A 17767-nucleotide genomic window follows, 5' to 3' on the forward strand; every position below is an offset into this window, starting at 1 on the left:
ATCTACCAGCTTACCCACTGTAGATTCCACTCTCGCCATATTGCGGGACGTTCACCTGCAGGCCAAACAAAACCTTAGTGAAGCCCAAAAGAGGTACAAGATGCAGGCCGACAAACATCGCAACCCGGTCCCTAGATGGGAGGTAGGTTCTCGTGTCATGTTATCCACGAGATACTTACCACGATGGGCACACCCTTCCAAGCTTTCCCCTAGATATCTGGGTCCGTACGAGATTACACAAGTTATCAACCCGGTGGCCTTTAGATTAAAACTACCCAAAAGCCTGCACAGAGTCCACCCAGTGTTTCATGCCTCTCAACTGAAATGTTTTCATGAAGACACTTGGTCTCGTCAGCCCAAAAGAACCCTCTTGCCCACAAATTCTACCCAGGAGGAATTTGAGGTTGCCCAAATCTGTGATTCCCGTTATCGTCGGGGTAGGTTGGAATACCTGGTACGTTGGAAGGGTTATCACTGGTCCGAAAACTCATGGGAACCAGCCTCCCACGTCCATGCCCCACTTTTAGTCCGCAGGTTCTATCATTTCCATCCTGGCAAACCTGGGGGAGGCCTCCCTAGGAGGGGGCATACTGTCACATCGTGGCAGGGATGGCGGGTATGGAATCGCTGGCGCGGGATTGCTGGTGAGACAGTCCGTCATTGATTTTCTTGCTCGGCGATCCCTGCGCCGTCCTAGACGTTGCGCGCGTACGTGGCCGGAAGTATAAAGACCACTGCTTCCGGGTTGCGTGCGCGTTGCAACGTACCGGGTTCCTTCCTGTGTTGCTGCCGCTCCCGTGTTTGTTCCCGCTAGCAATTTTCTCGACTATCTTGCCTTGCTGGGGTTATTCTGCCACTCCCTTGTTTCCAGTTAGTATTTCCTTCTTTCCCTCCTCCTCCTGCTTCGCTGCCTACCTTTCCTTTCCTCTTTCCTCCTCCTTTTTCTGCCCGCTGCTGCTCTAGTCCCTTTTTCCTTATTTTTCCTCCTCGTCTGTTTCCTTCTATTCTTCTTTGTTTTCTTTCTTCTTTGGTCTGCTTCCGGATTGCCTTTGAAGCTACCTTGTTCCTTGTTTGGATCTGCTGGTTTACAGACCCGTGCCTTCTCACCGGACTGCCTTTGCTACTCCCTTGTACCTTGTTGGATCTGCTGGTTTACTGACACGTGCCTTCTCACCGGACTGCCTTTGCTACTCCCTTGTACCTTGTTGGATCTGCTGCTACCAGTCCCGTGTTTACCTACCGAACTGCCTTGGTGTTCCCCTGGTAGCTCGCTGTTCTTCTGGTTCCAACCTGTGCCGGTTGGTTGGTCCACTCTTCCATCACCTACCATTTTCCAGCGCTTCAGTCTGCTTCGCCAATTCTACCAGAAGGAAGTCTTTAGGGGTTTTTGTGCCTTTGGCTTTTTCCCCTGGGTGGCGCTCCCGGTGGGAACGCCCCCGTTGCCCCTATTTTAGTGGCACGGTGGCATCGTATCGAGGGCGTCCTTATCTTCATAAAAAAAGGAGAAGCCTTCAAGACACAAAGTGGAAGGTGAGGAGTTGGGGGAAGGGGGTGAATCTGCTTTCTCATCTGAAGAAGAGGATATAACCGACGTTAGTGACAATATTAAATACCTTTGCAGCAGTTCATACAACACCAGGAACATCATTTGGGCTTGCCAGGGGTCGCAGCAGCGACCCCTGCGGTTTCCCTTGCTACCCCTAAACAAACAAACAATTTCAAAAGATTTTTGTTTAGTTTTTTTAAATGTAAGCTCCTGGGCTGTGGCCAGTGCCATGTGGCTCTTTGCTTCTGGAGTGGCTGGCTTTCTTGTTCAGACCTCTTAAAAAAGCAGGGGGTACCAAAAGTGTAACACTTTGAGCAGTGTCCATAAATAAGAAAGAATAAAATAGGAATCTATATGAATGAAAATGTAAATGTTTGTTTGTTCAAAATCCTAAATCTCGGAAAGTTCTTCACCGATTGCTTTGAAATTTTGACACAACGTTGCATTCAAATAGGTGCATGATTTTACATACCTACTATACATAGATGTCACACCTGTGACAGGTAAAAACATACTTTTTTATGAAAAACAGCGCCATCTGTTGGACGTAAAAGCAACACATGCTATACTAAACATTTTACTGAAAAACAGCGCCATCTGCTGGACGTAAAGCAACACACGCTATACTAAATATTTTACGATTCCATTTCAATGTTTCCGTGGCTCAAATATGTGCCGAGGAAGCAGTGGAGCGACGTGCGGCCAGACTTCAGAATGCACGGTTGCAAGCACAGCGATCGTGTTCTGCAGCTTCAGATCTGCTTCGTTCTCAACAGAATGAACGCAACAGGATAAGAGTGGCTGAAATATGTCAACAAGGAACAGCAGATCAGCGTCACACACGACTCCGTGCTCAGCAATCACACAATTACAATCGCCTTGCATTCCGGTACAACCCAGCTGATGATTATAATTTGAACCGGCATGTTCTCATCGGCACCATGACTGAAGTGTGTCCTTATTGCACGGCTCTGAAATTTAATGGAGAAACGAAAGGAATGTGTTGCACCGCCGGGAAAATTAAACTGCCTCAACTTGGAGAACCGCCAGAGCCATTGTGAAATTAAACATATTAGAAACGTGCGCTTTATCTTTTCTTTCTTTTCCATTTAACCAGACTAAGCCACAGCAACGCGTGGCCAGGGACAGCTAGTAACAAATAATTTGTCTTTCTTGAATTCTATACCAGAATTGCTAGACTCATTAAATATTTATTTCAGGCACACTTCAGGGGGAGAGTCCCTGATTAAGTCTGTTCTTAAACACCTCAACTCAGCCTTTTATCCTTCTGAGGTCGATAAATCAGTACCAACACAGGTTGGGTGATATTGTATGATATTTATTCTATGTCAAGCGCTTAAGTGTAAGTGCTATATGATAACACATCATTATCATTTGGACGTATGCTTGCATTTGCCGTAATTTGGTAATATGGGCATATACCCACTGATATTAACAATACATATGGTAATTCATTCTTGTATGAAATGTATATCACATTATAGTGATATCGTAACCATATTATTTGTATTGTACTTAGGAACAATTCTATGTGATGCCACTTCCTGTTTTGTCAAGGGGTGAAAGGTTGTGTTCCATCGCTTCCCGTGATGTCACTTCCGGGTGGGGTTAAATGACATCACTTACTGTGATGTCATCAGAGGTCAAGGGTCATGTGATATCACTTCTGCTACCCCAGGCATTTTGGTGAAATGACGTCCCATGTGTCAATATTGTAAAACATAAATGAAGTCTCTGTCCAGAAATCCTGTTCTAACCTACTTTCTCTTCCCTACTGCTTAAAAGAAAACATTTAAAAAATAATTAATACTTTTGGGCCTTGCCCAAGGAAAAGAGATGGCTGCTGGCTTTTGATCCCCACCCTTGTGTCTCTTTACCATAGGCCCTTCCCTATGTTCACAGTCCAAAGCGGATAGTTTGCGTGCGGCTAGAGGGCCATCCGGGGGTTCCATTTGTGTCACATTCTGACACTAGTTATAGCAGTTGAGGCAGGGAAACCTCTTTTAGGGTTACGGCTAGATTGGGTTTTCTTTTCCTTTACCTTTGCATAAATGTTTCTAATAATCACCATGACCCCTCCGTGCCAGAGTCTTACTTCTGCATCCTTACAACACAAAGAAACCAGGCAACACAGGGGTTCAGAATATACTAATTTATTAGGTCCTTAACTCTAAGCAAGTAAAGTAAATGTCAAGCAGCAATCAATAAAAACTCACTTAAAAAGGTACACAGTTGGTGGTCTCAAAGTGAGATCACAAATGCTTTACACTAAAAAGAGTAAAAGCAGTTCAAATTAATATGACAAGAAATGCTCTGAGCAGTAAAGTGATGAAACAATGCATCTACAACCTAAACCATATACTATTCCCTTTAAATCTTTGGCCCCTATGGCTTCAGCAGTCCTTCCCTGTAATAGGAGTTGTTTTGCTGCAGTAGTATTCATCAAAGAAGAATTCATTCGATTTTGACCCATAAATACGTAGGGGTGCGTTTAGGCGAATAGAAAATGTAGTTAGCAAAAGGTAAGGGTGCGGGGGCATATAATTGCGGCACAATCAGTCAGTAAAAAAAAGAAATTTGATGAATTCTCCGTCAATTAATTATTTTTGATAAAATCTCATAGAACTGTCCTTCCCCACCAATAGCGTAGGCCTAGTGCTTCAACTGTGTCACAATTTCTGTTAAGTACCTGTGTAGGGAGCAGGACGTCTTGAAATTTCCCCAGAACAAGCTTTTAAAAAGCCAATAGGTGACTACAGTTCCGGAATAAAGCATTTTGGTAGAAATTAGGGGTGTACTCCCAATCCCACAACACTAGTTGTTACCCAGGGACAAAAGGAATGTCCTTGACTTGAACTCCACTGATCAAAGCAAGGTAAGTGAATGTTTCAAAGGAGTGTGGGAGCCCTTCTACTGAGAACGAACATGGGTCAAATAGCCTGTTCTGTGGAATCTCTTCAACTCAGGAAGGTCTACATCTACGTTTGAGCTCACTGCACCCTGCACAGAGAAGAAATACCCACAAGGGCAGTCCAGCACCAAAATGCTAGGCAAATCTCCTCTGAACAAGAGTACCATCAGCAACCTCAGACACATGTTTCAGCCTAGTCGGGCCTCATCAGTGAGGAAATGCCTATCTAGCACCTATATAAAAGTTTCAACTATTGCCTTTGCCAATTATTATAATAAAATGTTTATATCGTGCAACATGCCCATAGGCCTCAGTGCGCTCACAGCCAAAACAGTACACATAACACAAGCAGAGTATCCAGAGTTAGAAAAAAGTCAAGAGTCCAGAACAAAACAGCCATATAATACCCGCAACTCATTCTGGTAATGAAAAAAAGGTTTTAATAGCTTTATTAAAGTCAGCAAGACATGTGGTACCTTTTGATGTCACAGGGGAGATAAGTCGGTGCACAGACGTCGAAACAGGTACCACCAACATTTTTCAATTTGAACATTTGACGTTACCCTTTGCTGTGCCCACCAAAAGGCTATTACAATAATCATTAATGGATTTTACCAGAGCCGCAGTCAAAATAGATATGGTGGCTGTGGATAGGTATGGCTTAATCTGCCTAATCAGCTTGATTGTATAAGAACATGCAGATTTGTTGTGAAGAACATGTTGTTTCATAGAAAGGCCTGAGTCCAAATAGACTACAAGGGACTTTATGCAGGGGCTGACCTGAATACTACAGTCAGCAATCAAAAACTGCCTGAACTCAGAGTCAAGCCTTTTAATACATTGGCTGGAGCCCACCAGCATAAGCTCTGTCTTACTGTCATTGAGGGCCAATGAGTTAGAGGCCATCCATGCCTGAATGTATCTGATTGGCCCTGGCTGCATCAGTCTCATAATCCCCTGTAAGCACAAAGAACACCTGGTTGTCATCGGCATAATTGGTATAACCAATGCCGGCGGCATCCAAGAGATCAAAAAGAGGACGCATTTATATGTTAAACAAAATGAGCGAGAGGCAAGCTCCCTGAGGCACACTGCAAATCAGCAGCTCATCCTTTGGTAATTGATGGGTGGAATATTCTTTCTTCTGCAGCCACTTAGGGAGCCAGGGATCGACCAAACGGTGGACTGGCGCTGGGAGTTAGGAAACCAATGGGTCTGGACTCCGTCCCCTGTGCATCCCAGAATATACTCATTGGCAGAGTATTACTCCCGAGGGAACCCCCTTTGGCAAGAGAATGCATAATTATTAATATTTATGTTCCACCATATGCTAATTGCAACAAGGTCATTATGAAGGGGTTCAAAGAACTTGTTATCAACCAGATGGGATCCTTGCCTACTATTATTTGCTGGGATTCTAACGCTAGGATTCCGCGGGCCGTCAGCTGGAGGGAGTGGTCATCGATTAATCCTCATCTGCATCTCTAGGTGACAGGCTAGATAAGACCTGCCAATGTAGGAAAACCTGGGCTAACTTCTTATACCTGGTTGGGTTTAAGATTACCAATGGGTCATACATGTCAGATTCGCCCCCTCAATTCACCAGAATGGCCCCAAATAGCGGCGGTATTCTTGATTACATCTTTTTCGCTAATGCTCCACATCTGTTCTTTGACTTTAGTGCATTCCACAGGCATGAGAGTGACCACTATTTTCTCATCGCATGTTTGGACCTGCAGAGTCATCCTCTGAGTTCTGATCCTGTTGGGTATCCGCAGGTTAACTCGCAACTCAATCGACTGTTGTGGAGTGACTCTAACTTAGTGGTAGCTTGCCCTCTGGCAAGCTCTATTCTTGGAGATTTTACTCTCGCAAGTTCCCAAATTGATGCTCATCAACTCCCTGAGGTGGTCTCCATTATTAACACCTATGAAAAATGTGTAGATGATATTATGAGGCGCACTACGGACACATTTGCAACTTGTTCTCGTGTGGGACTTGGCCCTAAAAAGGTACATCGATACATCCAGGCTAAAAAAGGGAAGTACGACGAAACCTACTGAGATCGGCGCAGGTCCTTACTGCGGCAGGGTTTGCCAGTGAGGCTAAGACCATATAAAATTAGTTCTGCAAATGGCTTAGAACGCATAAATATCAGATGCAGTGCGCACTGTGGAGAGACTTAGTGTATGCATCCACTACCAATGACATAACTATGTTTTGGAAAATTATCAATGGAGAAAGGGCATTGACTAGAGACCTCAATGGGGTATCGGAGTAGGATTGGAGCATCCACGTTGAACTATCCCTTGGGGGAGCTGCAACTGTTAACAACGTGGCAGGAATTGATTCAGCTGCCTGGTGCTTTAGCACTAAGGACATTTATAGGGTAATCATGACTTGTAAGTCATCACAAGTCCCCGGCCCAGATGGCATCTGCAATCTTCTGATTAAGTCAGAGCCTGAGGTTTGGGCTAACGCCCTGTGTTGGCTGTTTCATTGGATTGGTGAGACACAGACTATCCCTGCCTCCTGGCGCGATAGTTTCATTGTCCCAGTTTACCAAAAGGGGAGCTACTCACATCCTGGCAATGCTGGTCATGCGGAATGCACCAGCTAAGATATTTGCCAGAGTCCTATTAGAAGAGCTTGTCACTTGGTCAAAGAATATGTACATTATCCCAGATAACCAAACAGGCTTCTGAAAGCCTTGAACAACTCCACTAATGGCTTGGCCCTTGCCACTATTATACAGCAGTCCTAGCGTATCCGTAATACCCCTGTCTATGTGGCTTAGATTGATTTTAGCTCAGCCCTTCACACTGTGGACAGGGGCAAGCTTCGGAGAAAGTTGCGGTCTTGGAATATCCCACTTGGCCTTCTTAAAATGATTATTGCTCTGCGTCAGCAAACACGGATTAACATTCGTATGGATAAGCGTGGCGCTCTTCCAAGCTGGCCCGACACCAGGAAGGGGGTTAAGCAAGGATGTATTCTAGCGCCTACGCTATTCAATTTATATCTCGCTGACCTGGGCAAGGCCCTTGCTAACCCATCTGCTTTACTGCCTAAATTAGGAGAAAATCTGATTCAATGGATGGGTAATGCAGATGACCTTGTACTCCTTGATGTTAGAAACCTGCAGGTGTCTCACCCGCTAGTAACCAGGGATCTGTCATCCAGGTGGCCAGGACATGGCCATCACTTTTGGATCCAGTTCCTTGGGTTGGACCAGTGTGGGAGGATCACCTGGATGAGGGGTCTTTGGGGTGTGGAAGTGGGACACCGGATGGTGAGACGCAGTATCCCCTTCCCTGTAACACCTTTTCCCCATCCTACCAGGTAGGATAGTTAGGAACTCAACCCCCGTCCCCATTTCCGACACAAACACTTTCTCATGGACAGCTCACTGTGAGAGAAAACGTACTAACATCCAAGCCATATACCTGACATGTCCCAATACAATGGTCAGGACGGGTCATGCAATTACTCATCATTAGACACACCTGACGTCTACCACACTTCCCCACATGGATATAGCCAGAGCATGAATGGACACTCTGAGCAATGCAAAGAACTCAAGGAAGCAACATTTCCAAGATGGCAGTTTAATAAAAGGAAAAAGACGGCAAGACCATATAATTTGAACCGGCATGTTCTCATCGGCACCATGACTGAAGTGTGTCCTTATTGCACGGCTCTGAAATTTAATGGAGAAACGAAAGGAATGTGTTGCACCGCCGGGAAAATTAAACTGCCTCAACTTGGAGAACCGCCAGAGCCATTGTGAAATTAAACATATTAGAAACGTGCGCTTTATCTTTTCTTTCTTTTCCATTTAACCAGACTAAGCCACAGCAACGCGTGGCCAGGGACAGCTAGTAACAAATAATTTGTCTTTCTTGAATTCTATACCAGAATTGCTAGACTCATTAAATATTTATTTCAGGCACACTTCAGGGGGAGAGTCCCTGATTAAGTCTGTTCTTAAACACCTCAACTCAGCCTTTTATCCTTCTGAGGTCGATAAATCAGTACCAACACAGGTTGGGTGATATTGTATGATATTTATTCTATGTCAAGCGCTTAAGTGTAAGTGCTATATGATAACACATCATTATCATTTGGACGTATGCTTGCATTTGCCGTAATTTGGTAATATGGGCATATACCCACTGATATTAACAATACATATGGTAATTCATTCTTGTATGAAATGTATATCACATTATAGTGATATCGTAACCATATTATTTGTATTGTACTTAGGAACAATTCTATGTGATGCCACTTCCTGTTTTGTCAAGGGGTGAAAGGTTGTGTTCCATCGCTTCCCGTGATGTCACTTCCGGGTGGGGTTAAATGACATCACTTACTGTGATGTCATCAGAGGTCAAGGGTCATGTGATATCACTTCTGCTACCCCAGGCATTTTGGTGAAATGACGTCCCATGTGTCAATATTGTAAAACATAAATGAAGTCTCTGTCCAGAAATCCTGTTCTAACCTACTTTCTCTTCCCTACTGCTTAAAAGAAAACATTTAAAAAATAATTAATACTTTTGGGCCTTGCCCAAGGAAAAGAGATGGCTGCTGGCTTTTGATCCCCACCCTTGTGTCTCTTTACCATAGGCCCTTCCCTATGTTCACAGTCCAAAGCGGATAGTTTGCGTGCGGCTAGAGGGCCATCCGGGGGTTCCATTTGTGTCACATTCTGACACTAGTTATAGCAGTTGAGGCAGGGAAACCTCTTTTAGGGTTACGGCTAGATTGGGTTTTCTTTTCCTTTACCTTTGCATAAATGTTTCTAATAATCACCATGACCCCTCCGTGCCAGAGTCTTACTTCTGCATCCTTACAACACAAAGAAACCAGGCAACACAGGGGTTCAGAATATACTAATTTATTAGGTCCTTAACTCTAAGCAAGTAAAGTAAATGTCAAGCAGCAATCAATAAAAACTCACTTAAAAAGGTACACAGTTGGTGGTCTCAAAGTGAGATCACAAATGCTTTACACTAAAAAGAGTAAAAGCAGTTCAAATTAATATGACAAGAAATGCTCTGAGCAGTAAAGTGATGAAACAATGCATCTACAACCTAAACCATATACTATTCCCTTTAAATCTTTGGCCCCTATGGCTTCAGCAGTCCTTCCCTGTAATAGGAGTTGTTTTGCTGCAGTAGTATTCATCAAAGAAGAATTCATTCGATTTTGACCCATAAATATGTAGGGGTGCGTTTAGGCGAATAGAAAATGTAGTTAGCAAAAGGTAAGGGTGCGGGGGCATATAATTGCGGCACAATCAGTCAGTAAAAAAAAGAAATTTGATGAATTCTCCGTCAATTAATTATTTTTGATAAAATCTCATAGAACTGTCCTTCCCCACCAATAGCGTAGGCCTAGTGCTTCAACTGTGTCACAATTTCTGTTAAGTACCTGTGTAGGGAGCAGGACGTCTTGAAATTTCCCCAGAACAAGCTTTTAAAAAGCCAATAGGTGACTACAGTTCCGGAATAAAGCATTTTGGTAGAAATTAGGGGTGTACTCCCAATCCCACAACACTAGTTGTTACCCAGGGACAAAAGGAATGTCCTTGACTTGAACTCCACTGATCAAAGCAAGGTAAGTGAATGTTTCAAAGGAGTGTGGGAGCCCTTCTACTGAGAACGAACATGGGTCAAATAGCCTGTTCTGTGGAATCTCTTCAACTCAGGAAGGTCTACATCCACGTTTGAGCTCACTGCACCCTGCACAGAGAAGAAATACCCACAAGGGCAGTCCAGCACCAAAATGCTAGGCAAATCTCCTCTGAACAAGAGTACCATCAGCAACCTCAGACACATGTTTCAGCCTAGTCGGGCCTCATCAGTGAGGAAATGCCTATCTAGCACCTATATAAAAGTTTCAACTATTGCCTTTGCCAATTATTATAATAAAATGTTTATATCGTGCAACATGCCCATAGGCCTCAGTGCGCTCACAGCCAAAACAGTACACATAACACAAGCAGAGTATCCAGAGTTAGAAAAAAGTCAAGAGTCCAGAACAAAACAGCCATATAATACCCGCAACTCATTCTGGTAATGAAAAAAAGGTTTTAATAGCTTTATTAAAGCCAGCAAGACATGTGGTACCTTTTGATGTCACAGGGGAGATAAGTCGGTGCACAGACGTCGAAACAGGTACCACCAACATTTTTCAATTTGAACATTTGACGTTACCCTTTGCTGTGCCCACCAAAAGGCTATTACAATAATCATTAATGGATTTTACCAGAGCCGCAGTCAAAATAGATATGGTGGCTGTGGATAGGTATGGCTTAATCTGCCTAATCAGCTTGATTGTATAAGAACATGCAGATTTGTTGTGAAGAACATGTTGTTTCATAGAAAGGCCTGAGTCCAAATAGACTACAAGGGACTTTATGCAGGGGCTGACCTGAATACTACAGTCAGCAATCAAAAACTGCCTGAACTCAGAGTCAAGCCTTTTAATACATTGGCTGGAGCCCACCAGCATAAGCTCTGTCTTACTGTCATTGAGGGCCAATGAGTTAGAGGCCATCCATGCCTGAATGTATCTGATTGGCCCTGGCTGCATCAGACTCATAATCCCCTGTAAGCACAAAGAACACCTGGTTGTCATCGGCATAATTGGTATAACCAATGCCGGCGGCATCCAAGAGATCAAAAAGAGGACGCATTTATATGTTAAACAAAATGAGCGAAAGGCAAGCTCCCTGAGGCACACTGCAAATCAGCAGCTCATCCTTTGGTAATTGATGGGTGGAATATTCTTTCTTCTGCAGCCACTTAGGGAGCCAGGGATCGACCAAACGGTGGACTGGCGCTGGGAGTTAGGAAACCAATGGGTCTGGACTCCGTCCCCTGTGCATCCCAGAATATACTCATTGGCAGAGTATTACTCCCGAGGGAACCCCCTTTGGCAAGAGAATGCATAATTATTAATATTTATGTTCCACCATATGCTAATTGCAACAAGGTCATTATGAAGGGGTTCAAAGAACTTGTTATCAACCAGATGGGATCCTTGCCTACTATTATTTGCTGGGATTCTAACGCTAGGATTCCGCGGGCCGTCAGCTGGAGGGAGTGGTCATCGATTAATCCTCATCTGCATCTCTAGGTGACAGGCTAGATAAGACCTGCCAATGTAGGAAAACCTGGGCTAACTTCTTATACCTGGTTGGGTTTAAGATTACCAATGGGTCATACATGTCAGATTCGCCCCCTCAATTCACCAGAATGGCCCCAAATAGCGGCGGTATTCTTGATTACATCTTTTTCGCTAATGCTCCACATCTGTTCTTTGACTTTAGTGCATTCCACAGGCATGAGAGTGACCACTATTTTCTCATCGCATGTTTGGACCTGCAGAGTCATCCTCTGAGTTCTGATCCTGTTGGGTATCCGCAGGTTAACTCGCAACTCAATCGACTGTTGTGGAGTGACTCTAACTTAGTGGTAGCTTGCCCTCTGGCAAGCTCTATTCTTGGAGATTTTACTCTCGCAAGTTCCCAAATTGATGCTCATCAACTCCCTGAGGTGGTCTCCATTATTAACACCTATGAAAAATGTGTAGATGATATTATGAGGCGCACTACGGACACATTTGCAACTTGTTCTCGTGTGGGACTTGGCCCTAAAAAGGTACATCGATACATCCAGGCTAAAAAAGGGAAGTACGACGAAACCTACTGAGATCGGCGCAGGTCCTTACTGCGGCAGGGTTTGCCAGTGAGGCTAAGACCATATAAAATTAGTTCTGCAAATGGCTTAGAACGCATAAATATCAGATGCAGTGCGCACTGTGGAGAGACTTAGTGTATGCATCCACTACCAATGACATAACTATGTTTTGGAAAATTATCAATGGAGAAAGGGCATTGACTAGAGACCTCAATGGGGTATCGGAGTAGGATTGGAGCATCCACGTTGAACTATCCCTTGGGGGAGCTGCAACTGTTAACAACGTGGCAGGAATTGATTCAGCTGCCTGGTGCTTTAGCACTAAGGACATTTATAGGGTAATCATGACTTGTAAGTCATCACAAGTCCCCGGCCCAGATGGCATCTGCAATCTTCTGATTAAGTCAGAGCCTGAGGTTTGGGCTAACGCCCTGTGTTGGCTGTTTCATTGGATTGGTGAGACACAGACTATCCCTGCCTCCTGGCGCGATAGTTTCATTGTCCCAGTTTACCAAAAGGGGAGCTACTCACATCCTGGCAATGCTGGTCATGCGGAATGCACCAGCTAAGATATTTGCCAGAGTCCTATTAGAAGAGCTTGGCACTTGGTCAAAGAATATGTACATTATCCCAGATAACCAAACAGGCTTCTGAAAGCCTTGAACAACTCCACTAATGGCTTGGCCCTTGCCACTATTATACAGCAGTCCTAGCGTATCCGTAATACCCCTGTCTATGTGGCTTAGATTGATTTTAGCTCAGCCCTTCACACTGTGGACAGGGGCAAGCTTCGGAGAAAGTTGCGGTCTTGGAATATCCCACTTGGCCTTCTTAAAATGATTATTGCTCTGCGTCAGCAAACACGGATTAACGTTCGTATGGATAAGCGTGGCGCTCTTCCAAGCTGGCCCGACACCAGGAAGGGGGTTAAGCAAGGATGTATTCTAGCGCCTACGCTATTCAATTTATATCTCGCTGACCTGGGCAAGGCCCTTGCTAACCCATCTGCTTTACTGCCTAAATTAGGAGAAAATCTGATTCAATGGATGGGTAATGCAGATGACCTTGTACTCCTTGATGTTAGAAACCTGCAGGTGTCTCACCCGCTAGTAACCAGGGATGTGTCATCCAGGTGGCCAGGACATGGCCATCACTTTTGGATCCAGTTCCTTGGGTTGGACCAGTGTGGGAGGATCACCTGGATGAGGGGTCTTTGGGGTGTGGAAGTGGGACACCGGATGGTGAGACGCAGTATCCCCTTCCCTGTAACACCTTTTCCCCATCCTACCAGGTAGGATAGTTAGGAACTCAACCCCCGTCCCCATTTCCGACACAAACACTTTCTCATGGACAGCTCACTGTGAGAGAAAACGTACTAACATCCAAGCCATATACCTGACATGTCCCAATACAATGGTCAGGACGGGTCATGCAATTACTCATCATTAGACACACCTGACGTCTACCACACTTCCCCACATGGATATAGCCAGAGCATGAATGGACACTCTGAGCAATGCAAAGAACTCAAGGAAGCAACATTTCCAAGATGGCAGTTTAATAAAAGGAAAAAGACGGCAAGACCAGAGAGGGTCGCAAGGAGGGAACTGCCCTTGACCTTTTCAGAGAAAGACTGTTACTTTCATGAGCATTCTAGAATAAGAAACATAAGTCCCGGAATCAAAGTTGAAGAAACCTGCATTGTGTGTCGGAGGTACCCGGGCTCTCCCGCGTCGATAACCAAGGCAGGGAAGGAGCGGTTGCCGCTGTGGTACTGTCCTTGACTCCTACAACAAAGCAGCACCAGAAAAGTCAGCACAGTCAGTGAGTTGGGGAGACTGATACCAGACCGGTATCTGTTAAAGCCAAGGTTGCAAGCGGCAGAATTATATAAGGAAAAACTGAAGAGAACAGTGTGTGAAGCGGATGTGACAAGCAATGCAAATATAATTAAACAGCCGATGAGTGACTGAACTTTTAAAGCCAAGGCATATACCGTAAACAGAATGTTCAAACGCCATGTGGGTGCTCATTTGAAGGTCTCTGTTAGGTATCCAACTGAGAGGTGGAAAATATAAAAAGGAATTGTGAAATTGAAGTGGTCCTCCAACAGGTCAAGCCAAACCCATGCACATTGGAAAGTCCTCGATAGTTGATGCTTACTAAGATTGGTCTGAACAGTTAGCATCAACTATTGAGGACAGTTAGCATCAACTGGCTGAGGGCGACTAATTGTGTAAGAGGAAGGATATGAACCTGGCTGCCCTCAGGGTGAATCGTGAGTCACCCAAGAAAGAATATTCTATGAGCATTGTGAAAGGGGATATGAGCCCAGAAGAGGGTGCTCCAAAGTGACAATCGTATTAAAGGGATCTGAGCCCGGCTAAGGGGGATCCAGGGTGAATAGTGAATCACCGGAATTGAGTACTTGTAAGAGGAAAATAACTTTTCATTTGTTTTGTTGCATCAGGCCCTCCGAATCAAAAGACTTTGATAGGCAAAGGGACTTCGGCACAGAAGGCCCTGATGCTAGTGTTTGAACTGTATCTTTGTGCCAAAGAAGCCAGAGATTGTGTTATTCTCGAGTGAATCACCTTGTCCCACGCTGAAAACGTGGAGAAGGGAGGCCAATGGCCTGCACATCCTAACATATAATTTTTGTGAACACTTCTTTCTTTTTCATAAACACTACCCCCACACTATTTGTATTTAGAGGTAAGGATGGTCAATATTTTTTTTTAGTACAGGCGCTTGTTTGGTGTCCTGACCCACGTTTAAGCTACCATGCTAAGCTACCATGCTGCAACATTTGGTGCTGTGGGCTTAGAAAATTCAAGATGGCGGAAAACCCACATGTGCGCCGAAATCCAGGAAAGCTGCGCAGTTTGTGCGCACACCAAAATGGTTGCCTCACTTGCCACCCACCAGTGCGAGAATGATAGGCCGGGTTGCCATGAGGGAAATGGGTTGCCAAAGGAAAAACAGTAGCGCCGGTTAGCTTCAAAGCGCTTTAAAACCACCCTGTGTTTCTCTGAAGGCAGGCTCAAAATGTCTATTTTAAACATTGCAATACATCTAAAAACTCACTGGACACCAGCAGACATTTGGTAGAATGGAGTGTTGTGTGCCTACAAAATCTGGGAAATGAAGAGCCCAAAACAATGCTTATAACAAAACTGCTATGGAGTCAGCAGTTTAAGTTGCACTGGATTTAAAGACACTAAAATCGAAAATGTTTAGATTAAATGAGTGACCTATGTTTGGTGTCACATGCCTTTGTAACTGTTGAAATGTCATAGTTTTGCACTTAGAATCAGCATTCTAGCTGCATGTGTAAAATTGCAAGTTAATTTAAAAAGCAACAAAAAAACATGACAGTTAGCTGAAAGTCTGGCTTAAGGAACTTGATTTTGCTTGACAGCTACCCCCATCAGGAGTGAAACTTGAGTCACAACTGTGTTCCCAGGCCTATCTGCCTTTTGCTGGCCACACTAAGGATATACCATCTCTCTGATAATTGAATTAAGGGGAGCCCCCTACAGAATACAGGAGCTCTGAACAATGCAACCCCCTTCACCCAGGCAGATGGTTTATGGCAGGAGTCGTAAATGGTCGTAAAAAGTGGCTTCCTCCTGAAGGAAAGGGGAGGAGCACTGCCTGTGAGAGCAAGCTGGCTTGGCAGAACTGGAAAAACCAGAAATTCAACCTTGTGCTGAGGGTAAACCACACCCCTTTGGAGCCAGAACATAACTTTAAAAAGATGGATCATTCATAGAGCGGACATGTGAAAATTTTATAAATGATACCATAATTCTTGTGATTTTTCTGCTCACGTTTTAAGACATGGTAGGACCCGGTGGTATGTTCAGGGGGGTTTTAGCGGAAAAGAAGATATTACTCTAAATGTGTGCATGTTAAAAATCTGAAACTTCATCAGTTAATGTCCATACTCCCTGCGCACATGTATGTCAATTTGGGTCAATGTCAGAAATTGCAAAATCCGTTAAAAAGTGAAATATGTGCCATTTCTCAATGCAAGCTCTTAGAAACAGCAGATTTGGGACAGAGTATACCTCATGTGATCTGTGACATGGGTATGTAATTTCAAACTACTGTGTAACTGTGAAATATGTGTTTTGATCATATATAGATTTGGGTGCACAGATGACAGGGGAGTTTTTTCAAGAGATCATAAATGGCTGACATCACTCCGACACAACTTAGCTCCCCCAATCAGGGGAGAAATGAAAGCTGGACCAATGGCAAGTGGAGAGGGGTAGGGTCTAGTGATGCTGCATACACACCCACTCTCAAAATACATAAAAGCAGACAGACAGGACAGATAGAGACATTCATTTCCATTTGCAGCTGGAAGCTCTGCCGGGAAAATCCATACTTCAAATCCATCAAACCTCCAGAGAGCCAACCTAGAGACTTCAATCTATCCAGAACTAGAGACCCAGACCAGACCAGCAGAGTAGAGCTGACCTGTTAGCAGAACCAGAGAGAGCTGACCCAGATCACTGTGAAGTGCAGAGACCGGGGTGCAGTCCAAAACCTGTCCAGATCCGTGGCAAGGCCCATTTCACTCAAGAATATAGTGTGAGTACCTACAAAACTGTGCAGAACCAATCTCTTAGTTAAAATAATATAATTCAATCTAGTTTAATCTAAGTAGAACTGTCTCCTAACTGTCACCTGTCATTTGCAAAGCTGTTACCTGTCATTTTCTAGTTGCAAGCTGCACTTGTCTTTTTGAACTTTAAAATTTCAAATCTGAAAAACGACCTTTATTTTATCGCTCATATCTCCGCGACCGTTTGTGCTAGAGACTTGCAGTAACTTTCATCTGGAAGCTGAGATCCTGGCTTTCCTAGGACCCCAAAACGATATTGCTAGCCCTTGTAGTTCCTCAGTAATCGCACCAGACGCATTCGCGAATTTTACCGCGATTTGCAAATTTCTCCACTTGCAAAAAGATAGCTGCTTTTGCTTTCCTCTGAAAGAAATTCGTTTGCCTCATAAAAACCATCCCTGCATCATTGCTAAAGTGAGCCTGGACTAATATTAACTTGATTTCACTCACCCTGAACCTCCTAGAGGGAATTAAAAGCATTTTAACATATTTTCACTCCATTGCCAGCACATATCAAAGCATTTTGCCTGTGTTTTCAACTTCTGTAGTCTAAGTTGCTGGGGTGAACTGAATCACATTTGATTGCATTTCTGAGAACTGTGTGCTTCCCTCCATTTCCTTGCATTGCATAAAAAGGGGGGGTGAATTGTCCAAGAAAGTGATTACATTGTCTTTTGCTGAAATCCTATCAAGTTATTTTCTGTACTGCATTTCATTCCACATTGCATTCATTTGAAACCATAAAAGTATTGTTGCTATCTTATCCATTTCATGTCAACTCCTTAGTAATTATAAAGAAGTGTGCTAGTGCCAGATTCTCCGTTGTTAATCTTTATCATGTCAGATTAAGTGTGCTATTCAATTATTAATTTATTATAAAGCGTGATATATATATATTGTTTAAATTATCAATTAAACCTTTTAACTTGCAAAACAGAACT

Source organism: Ambystoma mexicanum, chromosome 3q (assembly GCF_040938575.1).
Source record: "Ambystoma mexicanum isolate Mex_15411 chromosome 3q, UKY_AmexF1_1, whole genome shotgun sequence".
Taxonomy (NCBI): Eukaryota; Metazoa; Chordata; class Amphibia; order Caudata; family Ambystomatidae; genus Ambystoma; species Ambystoma mexicanum.